At 39.8% G+C, this 11,267-nt stretch overlaps 1 protein-coding gene across 4 annotated transcripts in view; it reads right to left on the bottom strand.

Annotated features, from left to right (window-relative positions):
- lingo2 (leucine rich repeat and Ig domain containing 2) overlaps positions 1-11,267 on the bottom strand; it is a 298,342-nt gene that overhangs the window by 9,540 nt on the left and 277,535 nt on the right. Inside the window, exon 1 of one of the 4 annotated variants that reach the window (XM_086023924.1) lies at positions 3,692-3,878. The exons of the other annotated variants lie outside the window; for them this stretch is intronic. The gene's annotated coding sequence lies outside the window, so the exon portion shown is untranslated. Of the gene's footprint in view, positions 1-3,691; positions 3,879-11,267 lie in introns of those variants that run through there. 4 annotated transcript variants of the gene reach the window in all.

Raw genomic sequence — 11,267 nt, 5'->3', positions numbered from 1 at the left:
TGCAAAACAATGATATCTTAATTAATAATATTTTAACTACATTTACATAATATGTACATTCAATGGGAATACATATTTTGCAATCATCATAGACACAGTAGCAGCATAAAAGTGTATTAGGACAATATAATTGGCTAATTAACTGTAAATCTAATTACTTGTGTTGTTTTACAAATAAAATGGCTACAATTTCGATAAAGCTTTTTTTTTTTACTTTATAATTATGTGGTGTTTTGTTTATAATTTTAAAGAAACACTATTTCATCAATTTTGGAATAAGGCTATACCATAAGAAAATGTGTGACTTATGACAGGGAATGGCATTGCAATGCATGCTATCAGGTGTTCCGAACAAATCCAAGGCAAAACATGTGGACAGCCATGATGGATATTGCACGATATTCACTCACAAATAGTGTAATATGATAAAGAGATGCTGGCAATGTCAGGTTTTGGAAGGAAGAGTTAAAAAAAAGAAGGAAAAAAAAAAAAGAAGTTAAGTTACATTTGCAGCCCGCAGGCGAGAAACAGCTGGTGAACTTCAGCGTTATGAGGCGAGCGTTTATGCATAATCGCCAACTGGAGGAATGACAGGAGACTCATTTTCATGGAGGATAATGTTTAGCTGTTTTTTAAAAAAGGGACTCAATATTGATCAGATTTGGCAACACCACACACCGTCTACGACTGAGATTAAATGAGTGCTAAATATTTAATGTAGTGTTTATTTGACAAGTCAAAACATCAAAAATTCAACCTCTCTGGAGGAGATACTTGCTGATTGTTTCTTTTATTAGCATAAGTCATATATAGCACTTTCATAGAAAGAAAATATGTCAACTGTTGTTTTGTCAGATACTATATATTTTTCATTCCAACCTTTAATATGCTTATAAGAGAATTATTTAGTGGAGAGTTTACACTTCTATGTAGAATACAGATTGACGTCTAATCAAATAGTTAATGACGGGTGAAGAGGGAGAAAAACAAAGTGGCCGCTGAGGTGTCACACGGCACAATAACAGTGGCCAACACTGTGCCGACGGGCTGTTTTTTTTTCTTTCTTCCTTTTTCTTTTTTGCTCTGCAGGCTCAGTTGCCACGGTGGCAAGGGCCTATAATTAGTCTCTGCGTTAATAATTCAGAGCGGTGGCGGTGGTGTCAAATGAAAGTGTGCAGAGAAGAACAAGTGTGATGTTTGCACACACAGATTGTCTTTTGACGGGTTCATAAAAGCTTAAAAACAAAAACAGCGCTTTTACTGAATCCCCCCCAACAATTCAAAACACAATTATTAGGATGACAGTCAAAGGGAAAATAAAAGATAAACACAAAAGCGACAAGGCAGTAAAACATATTTAAAAAAGAACAAAAAAGCTGAAAGGAAAGAAAAGCCGCTGTCAAAGTGAAAAATGTCAGTCGCATGAAACCATTTGACAACTTTTGTTGTTTTTGCTTCTCTTTGGCTTAGGCTCGGCTTTGAAACACTACACCTGTTTTATAACCCCAATTAGAAACCCTCACCCTGGCTTGAAACCATAATTTGAAACCTTGGCTTGAAGTCACACCCCTGTCTCAAAACTCCACTCCGACTTAAGAGTGTTATTTGAAACCCCAACGCTGTCTTGACACTTCAATTTGAAAGCCAAACCTTTCTTAAAACCTCTAATTCTGGACTGAAATTCCTATTTAAAACCTGATCCAGGGCTTAATACCCAACCCTTGGCTTGAAACACTACTTAAAACCCTAACTTGCTCTTAAGAACTTTATTTAAAACCCTGAATCTGACCCAAAAACAGATTTAAAAGACAACGCTTGCTGCTTGAAACACTAACCTAAGTTTGATACATTAATTTGAAACCCTAACTCTGTCTTAAAATCCACATTTGAAACATTGACCTGCACTTGAAACCCTTACCCTAACTCAAAACCCGACTTTGAAGACAAACATCACTTACAACCCCAACCCTGGCTTGAGATTCTAATTTGAAACCCCACTCTGGTTTTGAATCCTAATTTGAAACTCTAACCATAAATTGAAGCCAAAACCCTGAGTGGAAACCCTACTTTGCAACCCCAACTCTTTCTTGGGAGCCTTATTTTAAACCCTGACCCCCTGACCTCAAACTTTAATTTGAAAGCCAAAGCTTGCTTGAAACCCTAAACCTGCTTATTTAAAACCTGAACTCTGCATTGATACCCTAAATTTGAAAGCATAACACTGACTCAAAACAAGTAATTTGAAACACTAACATAAACTTGAAACCCAAAGCCTGATTTGAAAGCCAAAGCTTGCTTGAAACCCTAACCCTTCTTATTTAAAACCTTAACTCTGCATTGATACCCTAATTTTGAAAGCATAACACTGACTCAAAACAAGTAATTTGAAACACCAACACAAACTTGAAACCCAACGCCTGATTTGAAAGCCAAAGCTTGCTTGAAACCCTAACCCTGCTTATTTAAAACCTTAACTCTGCATTGATACCCTAATTTTGAAAGGATAACACTGACTGAACACAGGTAATTTGAAACACTAACACAACCTTGAAACCCAAAGCCTAATTTGAAAGCCAAAGCTTGCTTGAAACCCTAACCCTACTTATTTAAAACCTTAACTCTGCATTGATACCCTAATTTTGAAAGCGTAACACTGACTCAAAACATGTAATTTGAAACACTAACACAAACTTGAAACCCAAAGCCTAATTTGAAAGCCAAAGCTTGCTTGAAACCCCAACCCTTTCTTGAGACTCCAACTGTGTCTTGAGAGGCTGTTTTGAAACCATAACCCCGTCTTGAAACTCTACTTGCATACCCTAAGCCAATCTTGAAATGTTGGCTCTTATTCGTCATCAGAGACGTTAGCAGCAAAAACGATTCTGTGAAGCCTGACGTTACACAGCTCCTCACACGTTCAAGTCGACGCCCAAATAAACATGTTGCGTTTCCGCATGGCGATTTTTCACTCGGGCTGCTAAACACGATTACACAGCCAAAAGGGATTAAAAGGCCTCTTGGTAATAAGCGCTTGGCCCACTCCATTCTGCGTCAAATGAAAGTAAACAAGACGTAGAGTACTTGGCTCACACATTTAACATTCTTCTTCTTCTTGGCATTAAAAACGCATCATTAAAAAATCGTAATATTCATTCCGACACTATTTGCACGCCACGAATGAAGCCGAGCTGCTGACAGGTTGCAAAGATGGCGACGAGCATCCCGGCTTAATTTGCGGTGTCACGGCCAGTTCTAAAATTAAACAGCGAGCGGAGAATCATCTCCATTTTTCCTCCCCTAGGGAGCCGCTGCTACCCCGAGACAACTGCTCTCATAAAAGAAGAAGACACAACACTGGATTAAACGCAAATGCAATAAGTACACAACAATACATGTCATGTCATTTACAATTTAAGTGTTGATATTACATTTCAAACATTCACTAACGAAAAACCCAGACATTGGCTTGAAACCCTACTTAGGAACCCTAACCATCATGTGAAATCCTAACCTTGCCTTGAAGACCCAACACAAGATCCTAACGACACCTTTCAATCCTAATCTGAAACACTAACACTGACTTGAAACCCTGATTTCAGACCCTAACCCTAGCTTGTGAACAGTACTTTCACACGTTATTACTCTAGTGAGAACCTAACTCTAAACCCAAACACTAATTTGAAACACTAACCTCATCTTGAAGCCCAGATTTTGGGATTGGAGCCCTACTTTGAAACCAAAACCCTGAACTGAAGACCCAACCTAGAAATCTAGAAACACTAGTTTGAAAATCAAATGCAGGCTTTAAATCCTCATTTGAAATTCTCAAATGAATTTGAAACCCTGGCTTGAACCCTACTTTGACCCCTGATCACTAATTTGTAACACTGAAATCTTCCCACTCCCCTGAAAATGTAACTGAAAACACTATGCCTGTCTTTAAACCAAAACACTGACTTTGAAGCCCTGACCCTGACTAGAAGCTCTAACCGTAACTTGAAACCTCAATGCAGGCTTTGAACTCAACTTTGAAAGCCTAATCCTGTTTTGGCACCCCAATTTGAAACTGTGACCCTGGCTTGAAACCCTCATTTAAAACCTCATATCTGACTTGAAGACTACGCCCTTTACTTGAAATCCAAACCCCCTAACTTGAAACCCTACTCGTTGCTTGCCTAAAGTAGTCGCTGAAAGTTCAAGTTAAGTATTTGTCATTCATGTCTGATTATTTGAATTAAATCCACAATGTGTCTGAGCTGTAGTGTTTTATTGCAGTAGTTAGCAGAGCTCCATATGGCCAGCTCGCCGTCACTGCTGACTTGTAAAAGTGCAGCCAAAATACGCGAGAGGCTCTTTAAAACTTCAGACGCTTTTTCAGCCACATTTATTTCCGACGTCTAAGATGGAAAACTTCTCACTTTACAAAGCAAAGCAACTTAACGAACGATGAAAAAAAAGCGATCGTAAAATGCTTTGTGGCTGAAGATGTTAGCAGAAAGTGAACATGAGTTGAAACCCCAACCCAGGCTTGAAACCCTAACCCTGTCTTTAATCATGTTTTATACCCTAACCCAGGCAGCAAACTACTTCGAAACCATTGCCTTATCTTGGCTTGAAACCCTCATTTGAAACCCAAAGTCAGAAATGAACCCAAAAAAATGGAATCTTAAAGTGAAATCAACCCAAACACATTTTTTTCAAGAATATGTTCCCAGAACTAGTTGAAACACGGCGTTCTGATTAATATTGCGTTTGTGGAATATGAGTAAAGCAGCAAATTTCCACCTGTTTTTAGCCATCTCAGGGGGCGGCCATTTTGTCGATTCTGTCAACAGAAAATGACATCACAAGTGCTCAGGACTCAGGTAACGACCAACCACGGCTCAGCTTCAGAAAACATGTCAGCCGTCGTTACCTGAGCCCTGAGCAGTTGTGATGTCATTTTCAGTCGACAGAATCGACAAAATCGCCGCCCCCAGAGATGGCTAAAAACGGGTGGATTAACTCTTATTCCACAAACACAATACAGTGGTACCTCTACTTACGAAATTAATTGGTTCTGGAAGAAATTTCTTAAGTAGGAAATTCTGTAAGTAGAGACGTGTTTTCCATGTAAATGCCCTAATACGTTCCAAGCCCCCCGATATTCAGACATAAATGTTTTATAAAGCATAAAAATGCATCAAGACATGTAACAAATACATGTTACAATTAGATTATTGCACAATAAATTAGAGTTGTGCATAATGTAAAAAAAACCCAAAGAATAGAGATAAAGAGAATAAAGAATAATAATGATGGTCGTTTACCCATTTAATTGCTGTCCTCATCGCTTTTTGCCCTCTTTGGTTCATGTTTCCTCTCGGAAGTGGTTTTTGCCTGGCCTTTTGTAAAGAACTGATCAACCAAACGCATCCCCTTTTCATACTTTTCTGTTATCTCTTGCTTTGTTTGTATGGACAAAAAAATATATTTTCTCCTTTTTTCTTTTCCTCGTTTCTAATTCACACCAAACTATCGGAACACCACATGGCCCGAGGGGCAAATGAAGAGGACGCTGCATAGACATATCAATCACATATATATCTATCTACCTGTCTATCTGCACACATATACACATACAGTAGAGGTCCTTCTTAGCCAATGGGATGCCAGGAAGATGCTAGGCTAGCCAATGGCAGAGCAGCTATGAGTATGTTGCGTTCAGGAAACTCCGGAGCTGCTAGTGGCAGCTCATACAGTATTTTTACCTTTCGTAACTTGAAATTTCTTTCGTAACAAGAGGCAATATTTTCCTGTTGAGGCGTTTCGTAACTTTAAAATTTCGTATTTAGAGACGTTCGTAAGTAGAGTTACCACTGTATTTATCAGAATGCCTTGTTTCAACTAGTGGGCTTGCATAGAACATAATCTTGAAAAAAATATGTTTGGGTAGACTTCCCTTTAATGTAAAATTCTAACCTAGGCTTGAAACCGTACCTTAGGCTCAAACCCCTTATTTGAAAGCTACATTTGAAACTTGTAACGGACTTGGAATTCCAACCCAGACTTTAAACACTACTTTGAAACTGTAATCATGGCTTGAAACCCTCATTTGAAACCCTAACCCTGTCTTGAAACACTAACCCTGTTTTAACGCACTTCTGAGACCCTTTAAAGCCCAATTTGAAAGTCTTACCTTGATTCGGTTTCAAAACCTACTTTGAAACCCAAACGCCACCGCCTCAGAAAGCAAAGAAAAGGACAAGGACACTCGCCATTCAGACAGACGTTGCAAAATATTACACATTACTCCAAAAACACGTGCAATTTCACAATGTATCAACAGCAATAAATGTATAGCTCCTTAAACATATTCAAAATTACCATACTACAAACAACAAACTAGCAGACACCCCGTGTCGTTGAGAGCATGAATTCTTGAGACATTTTTGAGGACCAAGGCATGTCTACCAAATTCCATTTTGCAGTGTGAATTGAATAAAAAAAAATGCCAGGCTACTTCTTTCTTCTATTAAAAGCTGATGTAATTCGTTGACAGACAGGTTTGTACAGTACCATTTGCATTCTGAGGCAGTGTGTGTGGGTGGTTGTTGCAGCGTTCTGCGAACTGAGACTTCAATGGTTTCTTTATACGAGGGAGACGGTGAGCTGCACAGTCCACTTCATATTAAGCATTACTTTCATAATACAGTGGTCACACGCTACTTGTGGAACGGGGGCTGGCCCGCGACTAGCAAAAATCTGCGCATAATTGATGGACATTTGGGGGGGGGGGGGTGGTACAAGCATCTTTGCATGAAAGACGAGGAGGAAATGAGTGGAAAAAAATGTGGAAATAATATTTAAAAAAATATTTTTCATTCATTCTACTGCGACCATCATAAAGTACATCATCAATAAAGATTAGAAAGCCTGTTCCATAAGCACCTATGCAAGCCCAAGCCTCCACCATGCGGCACAGATGACCTTGTGTGTTTTGGAACATAAGCAGATCCTTTCTTTCTCCATACTTTGTCCTTCACTTGGGTAGAGATTAATTTTGGTCTCATCAGTCAATCAAACTTTGTACCAAAACTTTTAGGACTCATCTCTGTACTACTTTGCAAAATCCAATCTGGTCTTCCGATTCTTTTCAATAATGAGTTGTTTGCATCTTGTGGTATGTCATGTTTATTTTTTATTTCACTTCACTTGAACACTGATGGCACACAAGGCGTGTGCGTGTGTGTGCATACATGCAGTCTTATATTAACTACTGTTTTACTCTTTTACATGACAGTAAGATGAAATATTTCACTTTTTAATTAGGGTTTCAAACCCAGGTTCAAACCTTACTTTGCAAGACTAAACCTGGCTTGAACCTTCATTTGAAACCCTAAATAGGTCTGAAGCCCTCATTTGAAATCCTAACCCAGGCTTGAAACCCAGATTTGAAACCCTAGCTTTTGCCTCAAATCCTACTTTGAAACCATAATCAAGGGCTGAAACCCCGATCTTGAAACCTTACTAAATGAGGTTTAAAACCCTAAACCAGGTTTGACACCATACTTTAAAAGACTAATCTTGGTTTGAACCCCAATTTGGACCCCTTAGAGGGGCTCTAATCCATAACTTCACATTTGAAATTGGGCTACAACTCTTCCTTTGAAACCCTAACCTAGGCTTGTCACCTTACTTTGGAACCCTAATATGAAACACTAGCCTGATTTAAACCCTAGCGTAAGATGAACAAATTCTTCTAAGACATTCATTTTTGTAGAGATGTTGGCCTACAGCGAATTTGTATGCACTCTTTTACTCACTGGACACCTAATTAGGCACACTTGCACACTCCAGCAACAGCCATTACAAAAGCTGCATCAAACATTTTGCCTCGACAAAGACGAGCGCTCACTTTTGATTGACGCAGTCCCTGAGGTATTCATTTAACAACAGGACTGATCAAGGTGGAATAAGAAACAACTAAACTAAAAAGAACACTCTAGGAAAGGGATGAAAGTACCGTAAACACCCACTGATCTTACTCATGAATAATTTTGTTGAACACAACTAAAACTATTTGCCGCATCCATTAGTCGCTAAGTTCTGCTTTTCACATTGGAGCTTGGTCCCTAACACAATAAATTTACAAACACAGTTCCCTTCAAAAGCATTGGAACGACAAGGTGAATTCCATTGTTTTTGTTGTATACTAAAGACATTTTCCCCACATGTTTTTTTTGGGGAGTTTGTCCTTGCCCTCCTGAGGGTTAAGATCAGGTCATGTCGTTAATTTTTGGTAACTGTGAGCCCTTTGAGACTTTTCTTTGATTAAGGGCTGTATAAATATATTTGACTTGGGTTTCAGATCAAAAGCTGAATATCAAACATCCATCCATCCATTATCGATACCGGTTATCCTCACAAGGGTCGCGGACGTGCTGGAGCCTATCCCAGCTGTCAACGGGCAGTAGGCGGGGGACATCCCGAATTGGTTGCCAGCCAATCGCAGGGCACACAGAGACAAACAATCATTCACACTCACAATCACACCTAGGGCCAAGTTAGAGTGTCCAATCAACAGAGGTGGGAAAATTTTGTACTTCTAGGAGTAGTTTTAAATCACTATACTTTTTACTTTTACGTATGCCTCTCTCTCTCTCTCTCTCTCTCTCTCTCTCTCTCCTCTCTCTCAGAGAAAGGCGCATTTACTTTGTCAGAGAGCTGCGCCAGGCTCTACCATGTGACTGTGTTTCACCAATCAAACGTAGCCGTATGGCAGTCTCGTCACATGATCATATTGAACTTCAGCTGCGGGAAGGAGTTGTTTTCGGATGAAACAGATCGAAAATGTCTGCATCTGTAGCCTGTGAGAGACGTTTCAGTCATGCTGGACTCCTGTTCACTGCTAAATGATCACAGCTTCACTGCAAGAACCTTGAGAGCCAACTACTGTTAAAGAGGGGAAGTCAACGCAAACATTTTATTTTCAAGAATATGTTCTATGCAAGCCCACTAGTTGAAACAGGGAATTCTGATAAATATTGCGTTTGTGGAATAAGTGTTAATCCACTCGTTTTTAGCCATCTCTTGGGGTGGCCATTTTGTCTTCTGTCGACTGAAATGACATCACAACTGCTCACAACACGGCTCGGATTTAGAAAACAGGTCAGCTTTCAAAATCAACAGATTTTGCTGCTTAATTTATATTCCACAAATGTAAAATTAATTAGAATGCCGTGTTTCAACTAGTGGGCCTGCTGGGAACATATTCTTGAGAAAAATATGTTTAGGTTGACTTCCACTTTAAGGCTTAATAGTGACATCACTGAGTGATTCTTTGAGAAAAATGTTTGTTTTGCATGTTTTGTCACATACACACAGACTGAAACACGCACGCACGCAGACACACACACACACACACACACACACACAGTTTATACGAGTTCATGGGGTACCTTGTTCTGCCTGCGGATCCTGTTAAAAAAACGTACAGGGGCTGAAATTTTGTGCTACTTGTGCTTAATTTATTTCTTTTATTTATACTATTATTATTTTATTGTTTATTAAAGTACTTGAATTTACCTTAAGATTAGTTTAAGATAATCTTTAATTGAATGTAATTCATTTTATTGATTGGATGGACCTTAATATGCTAGAAGACAATTATTTTGTATTTTCATCTGATTGAATGGTTGTTTTGAAAAAAATAAATGAGACGCTTCTACAGTTACTCAGTACTTGAGTCGTTTTTTCACGAAGTACTTTTTTCCTTTACTCAAGTAATTATTTGGATGACTACTTTTTACTTCTACTTGAGTCGTATTATTCTGAAGTAATAGTACTTTTACTTGTGTACAATTTTTGGCTACTCTACCCACCTCTGCCAATCAACCTACCATGCATGTTTTTGGAATGTGGGAGGAAAGTGGAGTACCCAGAGAAAACCCACGCAGGCACGGGGAGAACATGCAAACACAGGAATGCCAGGGCCGGATTCGAACCTACGACCACTGTGAGGCGGAGGTGCTAACCATTTGAGCACCGTGCCGCCCAGAATATCAAACAACATTTCTGAAGTCCAGCTTTTATCTCATGGTATTTACATCTAGATGTGTTAAACAACTCAGGCCAGAGCACCTTTTAATTGTATATACAGTACACAATTGTATGTACTCATGGAAAACATGAAATGATCCAGGCAACCCCAAGCATTTTGAACAATTGGGTATATATTAAATGAAAATAAATAAAATAAAGAGTTTAGCTATTCACGTCAGGGCTTGGTCCCGAAACCCTGCTAATATTAGGGGTTGACTGAATATGTTAAGCTTCGTACCGCATCTTCTGATGTTTCCAAAGCAGTGTTTGTGGACATCGCTGAGCTAATTTGGATTTCCTGTGGCGACGAGACGGCTCATGTTGCTCTTCCCGCTCATTAGCATCCCGTTTGATAGCCGGCCGACACTCTTTTCCGTAGATGGTGGGCTAATTGCGTGCGGGCCGACTAACCTGCGAGTTAATAACATCTCTCCCTTCCGGGCGGCATCATTACCAGATGTAAGCCTCATTAAAATGAAATTAGGATTTAACAAGTGCGCCTCGCCACTGCCCATTATTTTGTCGTTACACCGGGAAATTAATGCGTCAATCGCCCCTTCTTCTTCTTTGTCTCGTTCCTGTCAGTGAAGCAAGTCCATATTCAATTATTATGGCCATATTCTCCCGAATGCTTAAGTCAGAAAAGGTGCGTAGCATTCTCCCGTACACTCAAATGTGTCATTTACGCACCCTCATGCCAGGCACGCACACTAGGTGGAGCAACCCTAAAACGTGGATGTTCCCTGTCACATATGGTCCTGCGCCCATGCTGCGCGCATTCTGCCGTGGACTTAAACACTTCGTCTTTCGCACCCCAGAGGCTGTAGTAAATCCAGCACCCTCTGAAGGTGAAACATCATTTTGCACATTTGGATTCAGTTAACTGCCTGTGTTGACGGTGCAGGGCACATCTGGCCCGCAATGATCACCAACACTCACCGACTGCCTACGGACATAATGTTCCTAGCGCAAAGGGGCGGAGCCAGACATTTTTTAGTCGGGTGACCAGGGTGACATAATACCTCAGTGAGAGTGGCCAGGGGTGGCCCTATATGAGTACATGCGTAATTCTTTATTATAGAATCCACATTCAGGGTTTCTTGAAATACATTTCACCAGAGATGGAAAATTCAGGTCCAGAAAGTAAAAACCCTGTCACAGCCTGGCTTTAATCACAGGCGCTT

The sequence above is a fragment of the Filicampus tigris genome, chromosome 2 (genome assembly GCF_054856515.1).
Source record: "Filicampus tigris isolate MCC_2025a chromosome 2, RoL_Ftig_1.0, whole genome shotgun sequence".
In the NCBI taxonomy this organism is placed as follows: domain Eukaryota; kingdom Metazoa; phylum Chordata; class Actinopteri; order Syngnathiformes; family Syngnathidae; genus Filicampus; species Filicampus tigris.
Note: the sequence above shows the minus strand (reverse complement) of the source record. Positions and strands in the feature narration are given on the sequence as shown.